The sequence below is a fragment of the Lathyrus oleraceus genome, chromosome 4, assembly GCF_024323335.1.
Source record: "Lathyrus oleraceus cultivar Zhongwan6 chromosome 4, CAAS_Psat_ZW6_1.0, whole genome shotgun sequence".
Lineage (NCBI taxonomy): Eukaryota > Viridiplantae > Streptophyta > Magnoliopsida > Fabales > Fabaceae > Lathyrus > Lathyrus oleraceus.
The window spans coordinates 341,025,707-341,038,202 of NC_066582.1; the positions used below are offsets into that span (position 1 = coordinate 341,025,707).

General features: G+C 38.8%; 2 pseudogenes; both read left to right on the forward strand.

Annotated features, from left to right (window-relative positions):
- Positions 1 to 12,023, forward strand: part of LOC127137339 (ribonuclease TUDOR 1-like) — a 38,589-nt pseudogene extending 26,566 nt beyond the window's left edge.
- LOC127077732 (uncharacterized) lies at positions 9,895 to 9,994 on the forward strand (annotated as a pseudogene).
- Positions 12,024 to 12,496: the final 473 nt, after the last annotated feature.

Sequence of the window (12,496 nt, forward strand, 5' to 3'; positions counted from 1 at the left end):
GCGTGGAACCGAGAGCTTTCCAAAAAGCTACTATTTATACTGCTACTTGTGTAACTGCTTCCAAGGGTTTTCCGTGTACACGGTCTTTACGTTCTGAGGGTCAAGCGTGGAAGTAGCTTCAACGTGGTCTGTTTCAACATGGTCAGTTGCGTTCCTGGTGCCAAAAATATAGGGGAACGGTGTGACGTCAGTCACACCATGTGTGACGCTCGTCACAGGAGTGTGCAAAGCGTGACGCTCGTCACAGCCTTTGTGACGCTCGTCACAGGCACATCGCCTATACTTTTTGGGCTGGGCTTTGGCTTTTGATATTTGCTTCTTTTCATTCCTTTTTGCACCTCCTTTTCTTCCTTTTTTACTTGTGCTTCAAATAAACCGCCTGAGATAAAATAGAAAGAAAATACCGCGTAATATCTAATAAAATGAAATAAATTGAAGTAAATAATAATATAATTTAATTAAATTGAGTCCTAGAATGTGATACTATTTCATGTTATCAAACTCCCCCATACTTAGATCTTTGCTTGTCCTCAAGCAAAATACAGTATAGAACTTGTTTTAAAAATTTTAGCCAGATGAAATTTCGAAACACACATCAATTCGTACTAGGTTGCATGTAAACCTTGTTTAGAAGTAACTTGGTTTTAATCTTGACATCAACAACCACTGTCACAACCTCAGATAACCTCACCTTATGCAAACCAGTTCGAGTAATGCAATTATAGCTATCCTAGTTCCTTTACTCTTATTTCACCCGTTTTCATTCTAGCGAAATCACATTAAGCCCTTTATCTTTTCGCGCACATAGTGGAGTAACCGGTTAGTGATTCTGATCCCCTTTTAGCTAGAAGTTCTGGTACATAAGTCGGATAACTTCGTTATTCAGTCCATTGCAAATTGCGGGGGATCGGACCGTAGTCCGCCCTACCAAGTTCAGTACCAGATACCTGCTGAACCAACTCATAATGGATCTTTCATATTATGCTTTTGTATGATCTGCAACCTTTAGATTAAATGATCTGGTAAGGATCACCTAACTTAATTAGTGCATTTCCTGATATATATATATATATATATATATTTTTTATGTTACTTTGGGAATCATTCACTTATATTCATCGGCTCTCTACGTAGTTTGCTATTAAGATGGTGCTGACTTCTCGTATAAACTACTCGGGGTTACTATAAAACTAAAAGTTCAAGGGATTGGTATAATAGGTACTTATCCTGATCTAACATGTTGAGGTTCTTAGAGCGTTGTTATGGTAATCATTTTTGTCTTGATTTCACTCAAGTTTTATAAAATAAGCGACCTTTATACTTATTGAGTGTGATGAATTTTTGTTATGGCTCAAGAAAATTGAGGGGAATAGATAATTGAAGGTTTTCACGTTTGGGACTTAACTTAAAATAAATCTATATATATATATATATATATATATATATATATATATATATATATATATTTATAAGGGAAATAACAATGAAAAGAAAGATACATACTTGAAAAGGAAAAAGGAGGATGGAGAGAACATGGTTTTCCTCCCATACTTGAATGAAACATTGTCCTCAATGTTTGAAGGAAAAAAATGAATTACAAAAAGAAAGGAAAAAAAACTAAAGTTAAGGTTGCCTGCCGCCTCTTGTTCTTGGACCTGGTGATCTTTGACGTACTTCTAAGTTGTCGAACCTGCTAAGCAAATCAGTGAACCGCTGGTCGGTTATGGCATTCCTCTCTTCCTGCTGTTGTTGCATTTGGCGCATCATTTCGAGATTCTGTGCTTGCATACCATCAATAGCATCCATGATGTCGTCGTTGGTTGCAAGCCTTCTTCGTCGACGACGTCGGGAGGATGGGCCAGCTGCTGTATCGGAAGGGTTGAGCGGGACTGATTGTTGTGCAGGAGTGTTATCTCCTTGCTCCATTTCTTCGAACTCGTCTGCAGACGGGTTTGTATGTGAAGGTTCGGTAGCTTCGGGAGCATTCAGATCATAGAGGTGGCGGTTGGGATTGGTGACATCGGTTAAGGCAATGTTGGGTAGAACAACGCTTGGGACTGCCTGGTTATTCACCATAAGGTAATATTTTCCGCCTACTCTGTTCTTTATTAGGCGGCTGGACCGACAGTAGCCTATATCCATAAAGAGGGGAGGTAAAGATTCTAAAGTTTGGAGTCGGTCCCCTAGGTTTAAGCCCAGTGCTATGGTGGTGATTAATCCACCAATTACAAAAGGTTGACGGCCTCTAGCACATAAGGTGCGGATATGATGAAATAGGAAGGAGGCGGCGTTTACCTTAGCATTCGGTTCGAAGACGCATTCGAGGAAGAATAGTTCCTTTGCGTTGACCTTGTTGTTGTTCGGTCTTCCAAAAACTGTGTTTTGTAGGATGCGGATAAAGTACCGGATAGTTGGGTTATGTATATGGGAAACAAGGAGCTCTTCCAAGTTGTTGGCATCTACGCCGGATATTTTCCTAAAGAGGTCGAAAGCAGCAACTGTGCTCCAGTTTAGGTTTGGAGGGATTCTGGGGTAGACTTGACCTTCTATCGGGAATTGTAGCATGGTACTCAATTGGTTTTGGGATAGGGCGTACTCGGTATTGAACATACGGAAGGTTGCGGTACCGGTTAAGAATTCGTCCTCACCGGTGGGAGTGTTGTACGCATATGAACTTAAGAATTCTAAGGTTAGGGATGGGTAGGTGGGTTGATTATGCATGCATAGAAAGGTTAGATCGGCAAGGCGGAGCATCCACCCGATACCTTGAAGTAATCCTAATTGTTGTAAACAAGTTGAATCAGGATACCTGGTAGAAGTGACACCTCGTTGTTGAAAGTGCTCGAATTACTCCCTTTGATAATTATCATCTTCGAATCGGAAGATGATATTACCGAAATTTTGATTTCCCGCCATACTGATGAATGAGTTGGAAGAAGTAATTAGGAAAGAAAAAGAAAATATATTTGATTGTATAGAATAGTTGTGATGTAGGAAGAAAGGTATGGTGGGTATTTATAGGGAAAAATTTTGAAGTTGGAAAGGGAGTGGTTGAAAAGTGAATAAATGTGGGTAAATGTGAATAAATGGGGAAGGTAAAAAGTTGTAGGGTTGTAACGTTCGTCTCCAACGGTCTTTGTAACGTTAACATGGCGTTACGCTCGTTACAGGAGCATGACGGGCGTCACAAGCACTTTGTGTGACGTCCGTGATAGAATGTGTGACGCTCGTCACACAGTCTTTTTGGTAAGGTTCTGCTAGCGTTCTTCAGAATAACTTTGGTAATTTTTTTTATTATTATTATTTATTTTGTTTTCCTTCAGATTATTTTATTTTGCTATTTAATTTTCCTGCATGTAATTCTACTTTGTATAATAGTGCATAAATGTATTATATTGTTAATAATTTATGTAGGCAGCAACAGTAGAGAGCATTTTTTGATAAATATTGCATAATTCATAATAAAATAGGATAATTCAATAGCTTCATAAAATAATCATAATGTAACAATGGAGAAAAACAAAAATGCGAAAGAGAAACAAATACGAACATAATTTGAAATAACATTAAATAATAAAACTAACTAAAGCTAGATAACTAAGAAAAACGGCTTCTATCCATCTGCACGATCTCTGGCCGGAGGACCAAAGGAGTTAACACGGTATAGTAACTCGTGAAACTGATTTGTCATACTGTTCATGTATCCCAGAAATTCGTGTCTCAAGCTAGTGAACTCTTCTCTGAGGGCGTCTTGTTCTGACATCAAAGCTTCAATGGCAGTGTTATAATCAGTTCCGGGCATATGATGTCTAAGGTCGGGTATTTCCGATTCTTCGGTCTGAACAGGTTGAGGAGGAGGATCAATATCATAATAACCAGATGGTGTCTGAGGGTCTGATTCAGCATAAGGAATCAGGTCATCACAAATCTCATAGTCCTGGATGGATTCAGTGGATCTAGCAGGAGAGGGGGTTTCGTTCAGAATGTAGAGCCAGTTATTGCGGTTATGAACACTAGTCCTAGGATCGGGCATGGTGAATAGGCAAAGAACTTGGTTATTAATTATAAGCTCAAACTCATCAGATCCTAGGTTTGCTATAAACATAGTGTTGAAGAGGAAGGGTATACTCATAGTAGTAATGCCACAAAAAGGGCTTAAGTCAAGCATAGGCTGACGTAATCCGATAGCATTACCAATCATGGTTATCAAACCGCCTATTCAAATTGGTGCTCGTTCATCTTGGATAAGGTGGTCTAAATTTGCCAACATAAAAGTGGCACCGTTTACTGGACGGTTCTGGGAAGCACAAAATATGATGAAGAGTTCATCACGTGAAACTATGGTACTGTTTGACTTCTTCCCAAATAAGGTGTGGGTCAGGATCTTATGGAAATAACGGAAGGCCGGGTTATGTATGTTTCCAGAGAGAAACTCATGTTCCTCGGGATCGTCATTTCTAGTCAAGTTACCCCAAAAGTGTTCAAGTTCTCTATATTCAAAAAGTTCTTCTTGGCTCACTGTGAATGTGTCAAAGGATGTAGGGAAACCTAAAAGGTTGGTAAAATCTTGAATATTAAATTGGTACTCCATGTTAAAAATTCTGAACTGGATGAAACCTCTGCTTATTCCTTTTCCATGGCTGGGTAGATAGATCAGAGAACTAAGGAATTCTAGAGTCAGTCTCCGGTAAGTGACAAATTGTCTACGGATAGGAGCGGTTTCCCACCCTATCTGACTCAGCAAATACAGGACACTTTGTCTTAGTCCAAGGGCAGTCATTGCCCAGTCATCAGCATACAGACTAGGTAGCATCTCTCTCGTGGCTAGTTCCTCAAACTTTTGTTTCTGAGTTGTTCCTCTGAATTTGATACCCATACGATCAATTTGTCCCATCAGGTTAGTGTTAGCTAGAGAAAAGAAAAATAAGAGTTTTAGTCAGGATTTGGCCAAATGCCGAAAAAAGAAGAGAAAAGTTTTTAATAAATTAAAATAAATTAAGAATGAATACTAAACAAAAATTAAAAGAATAATTAAGGAAGAAATAGAAAAATCATAATAGAAGAAAATAATAAATATTTGTGGGTTGTCTCCCACTAAGCGCTTTGTTTAATGTCGCAAGCTCGACATAAAAACTATCAATTATAATCTATAAGTTCTTGAGGCATTTCGTCTAAGTGCAAGACTTGCGAATCTTCAGTGTTTTCTGCATAGTGATAATGTTTTAGACGTTGCCCGTTTACGGTAAATGGTTCCATAGATTTGCCTTTAATTTCTACTGCTCCACTGGGAAAAACATTGGTGATTTGAAAAGGACCTGACCATCTAGATCGTAGTTTTCCCGGGAATAACTTTAGTCTGGAGTTAAATAAAAGGACTGTATCGCCTTGTTTGAAGATTTTCCTTGATATGCGCTTGTCATGCCATTGTTTTGTTCTTTCTTTGTAGATTCTGGCATTTTCGTAAGCGTCTCTTCTGAGTTCCTCTAATTCGCTTATATCAAGGATTCTCTTTTCGCCGGCGGCTTTATAGTTTAAATTTAGATTTTTAATAGCCCAATTGGCTTTATGTTCTAATTCTACCGGGAGGTGACAGGATTTTCCATAAATTAGCTTAAATGGGGTTGTCCCTATGGGAGTTTTGTAAGCAGTTCGGTAAGCCCATAAAGCTTCTGGTAATTTCAATGACCAGTCTTTCCTTGAAGTGGCGACTGTTTTCTCTAGTATCTGTTTGATTTCTCTGTTAGACACTTCCACTTGCCCACTGGTTTGAGGGTGGTAAGGTGTCGCTACTCTATGTCTTACGCCATACTTAAGCAGTAGTTTTTCGAGTACCTTGGATATGAAATGCGATCCACCATCACTGACTACTATTCTTGGGACACCAAACCTTTGAAATATTATATTCTTAAAGAGTCTAGTTACTACTCGTGTGTCGTTTGTTGGAGAAGCTATAGCTTCAATCCATTTTGATATGTAGTCAACTGCCACGAGTATGTATTTGTTACCGAAAGAGGATGGAAAAGGTCCCATGAAGTCTATTCCCCACACGTCGAAAATCTCTACTTCCAAAACGCCCTTTTGTGGCATCTCGTCACGTCTAGATATGTTTCCTGTGCGTTGACATCGGTCACATTTCTTAATAGCTGCATGTACATCCTTCCATATATTTGGCCAATAGAAACCGGCTTGTAGGATTTTAGAGCAGGTCTTGGATGTACTTGCGTGTCCACCATAAGGAGCGGAGTGACAGTGTTGGATTATATTTTCTACCTCTTCTTCGGGTATACACCAACGGAAAATACCATCGGGGCCTCTTTTAAAAAGTAAGGGGTCATCCCAATAATAGTGTTTTATGGCATAGAAGAATCGTTTCTTCTGTTGGTAGGATAAGGTAGGTGGAACTATTCCGGCAGCTAAATAATTGACGAGGTCAGCGTACCACGGTGTAACAGATATAGCTAAAGTGGTTTCCACCTGTTTATCAGCATTATTTTCTTCCAAAGTAGCTATAAGTTTATCGTACGAGAAATCATCATTGATCGATGTTCTTTCCGGTTCAAGGTTCTCAAGTCTAGAGAGGTTATCTGCTACTACGTTTTCAGTTCCTTTCTTGTCTTTGATTTCCAAATCGAACTCTTGTAGCAAAAGGATCCACCTTAGGAGTCTAGGTTTAGCATCCTTTTTTGTTAAGAGGTATTTGATAGCAGCGTGGTCAGTGTAGATGATTATTTTGGCTCCGACCAAGTAAGAACGAAATTTATCTAGCGCAAACACTACTGCTAGAAGTTCTTTCTCGGTTGTGGCGTAATTCATTTGTGCTTCATCTAGAGTTCTACTTGTGTAATATATAACATGAAGCTTTTTATCCTTTCGTTGTCCCAAAACAGCACCTACAGCGTAATCACTAGCATCACACATTATTTCGAATGGTTCATTCCAATCTGGTGTCTGCATTATGGGTACGGAGATCAGTGCTTGTTTAAGCGTTTGAAATGCTTCTAAATATTTATTATCGAATATGAATTCAGCATCTTTCATTAATAACCCGGTTAAAGGTTTAGTTATTTTAGAGAAGTCTTTAATGAATCGTCGGTAGAAATCGGCATGTCCTAAGAAGCTTCGTACTTCTCTCACAGTTTTCGGGGGTTGAAGATTTTCGATTACCTCTATTTTAGCTTTGTCTACTTCAATTCCTCTGTTCGAGATGATGTGTCCTAAAACAATTCCTTCTTGTACCATAAAGTGACATTTTTCCCAATTAAGTACTAGGTTTACTTTTACACATCGCTCTAGAACTCTCTCTAGGTTTTCAAGACATTCTTCAAAGCTTTGTCCGCATACGGAAAAGTCATCCATAAATACTTCCATGATGTTTTCTAGAAAATCGGCGAATATTGCCATCATGCACCTTTGGAAAGTTGCAGGAGCGTTACACAAGCCAAACGGCATTCGTCTTTAAGCGAAGGTACCAAAAGGGCACGTGAACGTTGTCTTTTCTTGGTCATCAGGGTGAATCGGTATTTGAGAGAAACCTGAGTAACCGTCTAGATAGCAGAAATGAGAGTGTTTTGCTAATCGTTCTAACATCTGGTCAATGAATGGTAAAGGGAAATGATCTTTTCGGGTTGCTTTGTTTAGTTTCCTATAGTCAATGCACATTCTCCATCCCGATTCGATTCGTTTGGTTATAGTTTCTCCTTTTTCATTTTCAATGACTGTTACACCTCCTTTCTTTGGTACTACGTGTACAGGACTAACCCATTTGCTATCAGATATAGGATATATGATACCTGCCTCTAATAACATGGTTATTTCCTTCTTCACTACCTCACTCAGGATCGGGTTTAGTCTCCTATGGTGTTCCCTAGAAGTTTTACAGTCTTCTTCTAGCATGATGCGGTGCATACAAATAGAGGGACTTATTCCTTTAAGATCGGTGATGTTGTAACCTAGTGCGGTTGGATATTTTCTTAAGATATGCAGGAGTTTTTCTGTTTCGAGTCTTCCTAGGTCAGCATTAACTATCACTGGTCGTTCAAGCTCTAAGTCTAGGAATTCATATCTCAGATTTTTGGGAAGTGTTTTCAGGTCTAAGGTTGGTTTCTTAAGGCATTGCGTAGGGTCCGGTGTTATTGCTAAACATTGGTTAAGTTTGTCTTCTACAAGATAGTCAGATGATTTGTATTTTTCTAACTCCGTTTCTTTTATGCATTCATCGATGATATCCATGAAGTAACATGTATCTTCTATTGCAGGTGCTTTCAAAAATTGGGAAAGAATGAACTCAATTTTCTCGTCTCCTACTTCAAAAGTGAGTCGTCCTCGTTTCACGTCTATGATTGCACCGGCAGTTGCCAAGAACGGTCTTCCCAGTATAATGGGTGTAACTTCATCTTCTCTAATATCCATAATTATAAAATCAGTTGGAATGTAGAATTGACCTATGCGCACTGGAACATTTTCAAGAATTCCTACAAGATATTTGACGGAACGATCTGCTAGTTGCACAGACATTTTAGTTGGTCGTAATTCTCCCATTTCAAGTCTCTTGCATATGGATAAAGGCATAACACTAATACCGGCTCCTAAATCGCATAAGGCTTTGTCAATGACAAATTTTCCTATGTGACAGGGTATAAGAAACTACTTGGGTCTTTAAGTTTAGGAGGCATATTCTGGATTATAGCGCTACATTCAGCGGTGAGTGTAACGGTTTCGCTATCTTCAAGTTTCCTTTTATTAGAAAGAATTTCTTTTAAAAACTTGGCATATGAGGGCATCTGCGTAATAGCTTCTGTAAACGGAATTGTGACGTTTAATTGTTTTAGTAGGTCAACAAATTTTTTGAATTGGCCCGCATCTTTGGTTTTAATAAGCCTTTGAGGGTAAGGGATAGGCGGTTTATAAGGTGGTGGAGGTACATAAGGTTCCTTCTTTTCTACGGTTTCCTTGTTACTCTCTTCCTTTTCCTTAGGTTCACTTTCCTCCTCAGTTGAGTTTTTAGAGTTTTGGTTTTCTATCCTTGGGTCAGACGGTCCTTCCACTTCCGTTCCACTTCTCAGTATAGTTGCATGAGCGTGGCTTCTTGGGTTAGGTTGGGGTTGGCCAGGAAATGTACCAGTTGGGGCAGCAGTAGGCGCTTGTTGTTGAGCTACTTGTGAAATTTGCATTTCCAGCATTTTGTTATGAGTAGCCAGGGCATCTACTTTACTTGCTAGTTGTTTAATTTGTTCGCCAGTGTGTACATTCTGGTTTAAGAAATCTTTATTGGTTTGCTGTTGAGAAGCTATAAAGTTTTCCATCATGATTTCCAAGTTGGATTTCCTAGGGGCGTTATTGTTAGGTGTAGACGAGATCGGCTTCTGATATCCCGGAGGTATAGCTGGGGCTTGATTTAGAGATTGTCCAGGTGCGTATAAAGCATTATTACTCTTATATGAAAAATTGGGATGATTCTTCCAATTTGAGTTATAGGTGTGCGAGTAGGGGCTTCCTTGAGCATAGTTTACTTGCTCCGCTTGGATTCCTGTTAGGAGTTGACAATCTGCAGGAGTGTGACCTTGGATTCCACAGACTTCGCAATTCTGAGTTATGGCAACTACGGTGGCTGGAGGTGATACATTTAAACTTTCAATTTTCTGGACCAGAGCATCCACTTTTGCATTAACATGATCAAGGTTACTTATCTCGGACATGCCAGTTTTCGTTTGAGGTTTTTCTACCATTGTTCGTTCGCTTCCCCACTGATAGTGGTTTTGAGCCATGCTTTCGATAAGTTGGTAAGCGTCAGCATAAGGTTTGTTCATTAGTGCACCACCTGCGGCGGCGTCTATTGTTAACCTCGTGTTGTACAGGAGACCATTATAGAAGGTATGAATTACTAACCAGTCCTCTAAACCATGGTGTGGACAAAGTCTCATCATGTCTTTGTATCTTTCCCATGCTTCGAAAAGAGACTCGTTATCTTTCTGTTTAAATCCATTTATCTGGGCTTTTAACATAGCTGTTTTGCTTGGCGGAAAGTATCGAGCAAGAAAAACTTTCTTCAACTCGTTCCATGTGGTGACTGAGTTTGAAGGAAGAGATTGAAGCCATCTTCTAGCGCTATCTCTTAATGAAAAAGGAAAAAGACGAAGTCGAATTGCCTCATAAGTGACACCATTAGCTTTAACAGTATCAGCGTATTGGACAAATACGGATAAATGAAGGTTTGGATCCTCGGTAGGATTTCCAGAGAATTGGTTCTGTTGTACTGCCTGCAACAGTGAAGGTTTGAGTTCAAAGTTGTTTGCTTCGATTGCGGGTGGAACAATACTTGAATGCGGCTCATCTTGCGATGGAGCGGCGTAATCTCTAAGAGCACGAGCTGGTTCTGCCATCTCGGGTATCGAAGGGAAAATATTTTTGAAATCAGGAAGTTCAACAGGAGGGAGATTGTTTGCAGCACGATATTCCCGAATTCGTCGTAAGACTCGGACATATAGTTCGATATCGTTGATTCGTAAGTAGAACGGTTCGCCTTGTGAGCGAGTGTGTGGCATACAAATCAACGAAAGAAAGAAAAGAGAAAGAAAAGCCTTAGTCTCTACAGCGTAACAGAAGAGTTACGATATCGACTAAATAAAAGTCCCCGGCAACGGCGCCAAAAACTTGATCGCGACTTTATGAGTCGAATTTGGGGTACAAACTGCAAGTGCACAGTTCTATCGCGTAGTTTTAAAAGATATCGATCCCACAGGGACTTATGAATCGATATACCGTTATCTAAGGTTACTTCGTAAAGCTAAGGCAGGTAATACTTTTATTGTTTGGGGGAAAAGCTAAAACTAAAATAAGATCTAAAATAAATATCTAATAAGCGGATATCGGTATGTAGTTCGTCGTAATTAGGGAATCAATTCTTTGTTGGTTTCTTGGTTTTAAAATAAATCTTTTTAGTTGACGCTATTGATTAAAAGTCTTATCTCAAACTCTCGCTCTGTTGAATAAACTATGATTTTATATTAGCGTAGCTGTCACTTTGAGTTAAGTCAAAAACCACTTTTTGAAAACAATAGGTTCCGTAGAAACTCTTTTTAAGAAAACACTAATCGTTTAAACACCCTTATCTCAAACTCTCGCTCTGTTGACTTAGGTTATATAATTAAATTCAAATGCTTAACTCTCGTCCTCACATTCAATCTTTAAAAATACTTTTTGAAAAAGGTTAGAATTTAATTAACTCTAAAAATTGCTCTCGCCCTGATCTAGAATTAATTTCCAATTTACACTGTCCAAGCAAAAACTCAAACTCTCGCTCTATTCCTTTTAACTTCTTTATGTCTTTTACTTTCGTACAAAAACCTTGTTATTAAACCTGTAAATTGAGACCGTAAAAAGAGTGATTTTAATTTTAAACTTAATTAAACCAATTTGGTTTTGATTCCTTCATTCAGCTTACTCTACATACCGATACCTAAGTAAATCAGCCAGACATGCTAAACAGAATTAAATAATTATCATGCATAAACAAATTCATCTCAGGAAAATAATATAAATAAACAGTAAAACAGGGCATATATATATTCAAACAATAATTAAAGAACCTGAGAAATTAAATAGCAGTCTTGAACACTCCACCACAGGTCGGTTGGATTTGTTCTTGAATTCTTCAATCAGGCAGGAAAATAAAAGCGAAGGAATAAAAGACTAGATTCTAACGTAAGGTTAGATCCGGTAAAAGGTACACAATAGTTTCCGGTGTAGAAACTATTGTGCGAAAAAGAATTAAATAAATTCTAAAAAGGAAAATGGAAATTGCAAGGGAAACAATATAAAAATTGTAAAAGCTATGCTGTAAAAAATGTGCTCGTACTGCTGGAAAAGAAAAATGCGAAAAAGCGAAAACGGCAAAGAAATCTGGAAAAAGCTTGGAACCGAGAGCTTTCCGAAAAGCTACTATTTATACTGCTACTTGTGTAACTGCTTCCAAGGGTTTTCCGTGTACACGGTCTTTACGTTCCGAGGGTCAAGCGTGGAAGTAGCTTCAACGTGGTCTGTTTCAACGTGGTCAGTTGCGTTCCTGGTGCCAAAAATATAGGGGAACGGTGTGACGTCCGTCACACCATGTGTGACACTCGTCACAGGAGTGTGCAAAGCGTGACGCTCGTCACAGCCTTTGTGACGCTCGTCACAGGCACAACGCCTGTGCTTTTTGGGTTGGGCTTTGGCTTTTGATATTTGCTTCTTTTCATTCCTTTTTGCACCTCCTTTTCTTCCTTTTTTACTTGTGCTTCAAATAAACCGCCTAAGATAAAATAGAAAGAAAATACCGCGTAATATCTAATAAAATGAAATAAATTGAAGTAAATAATAATATAATTTAATTAAATTGAGTCCTAGAATGTGATACTATTTCATGTTATCAACTATAAATAGAGGTCCTCTTGCTCTGAATTAAGGACCCTGGCACGCAAGCTTTGAATCAGCAACCCTAAACCCTCACATTCAAAGGATA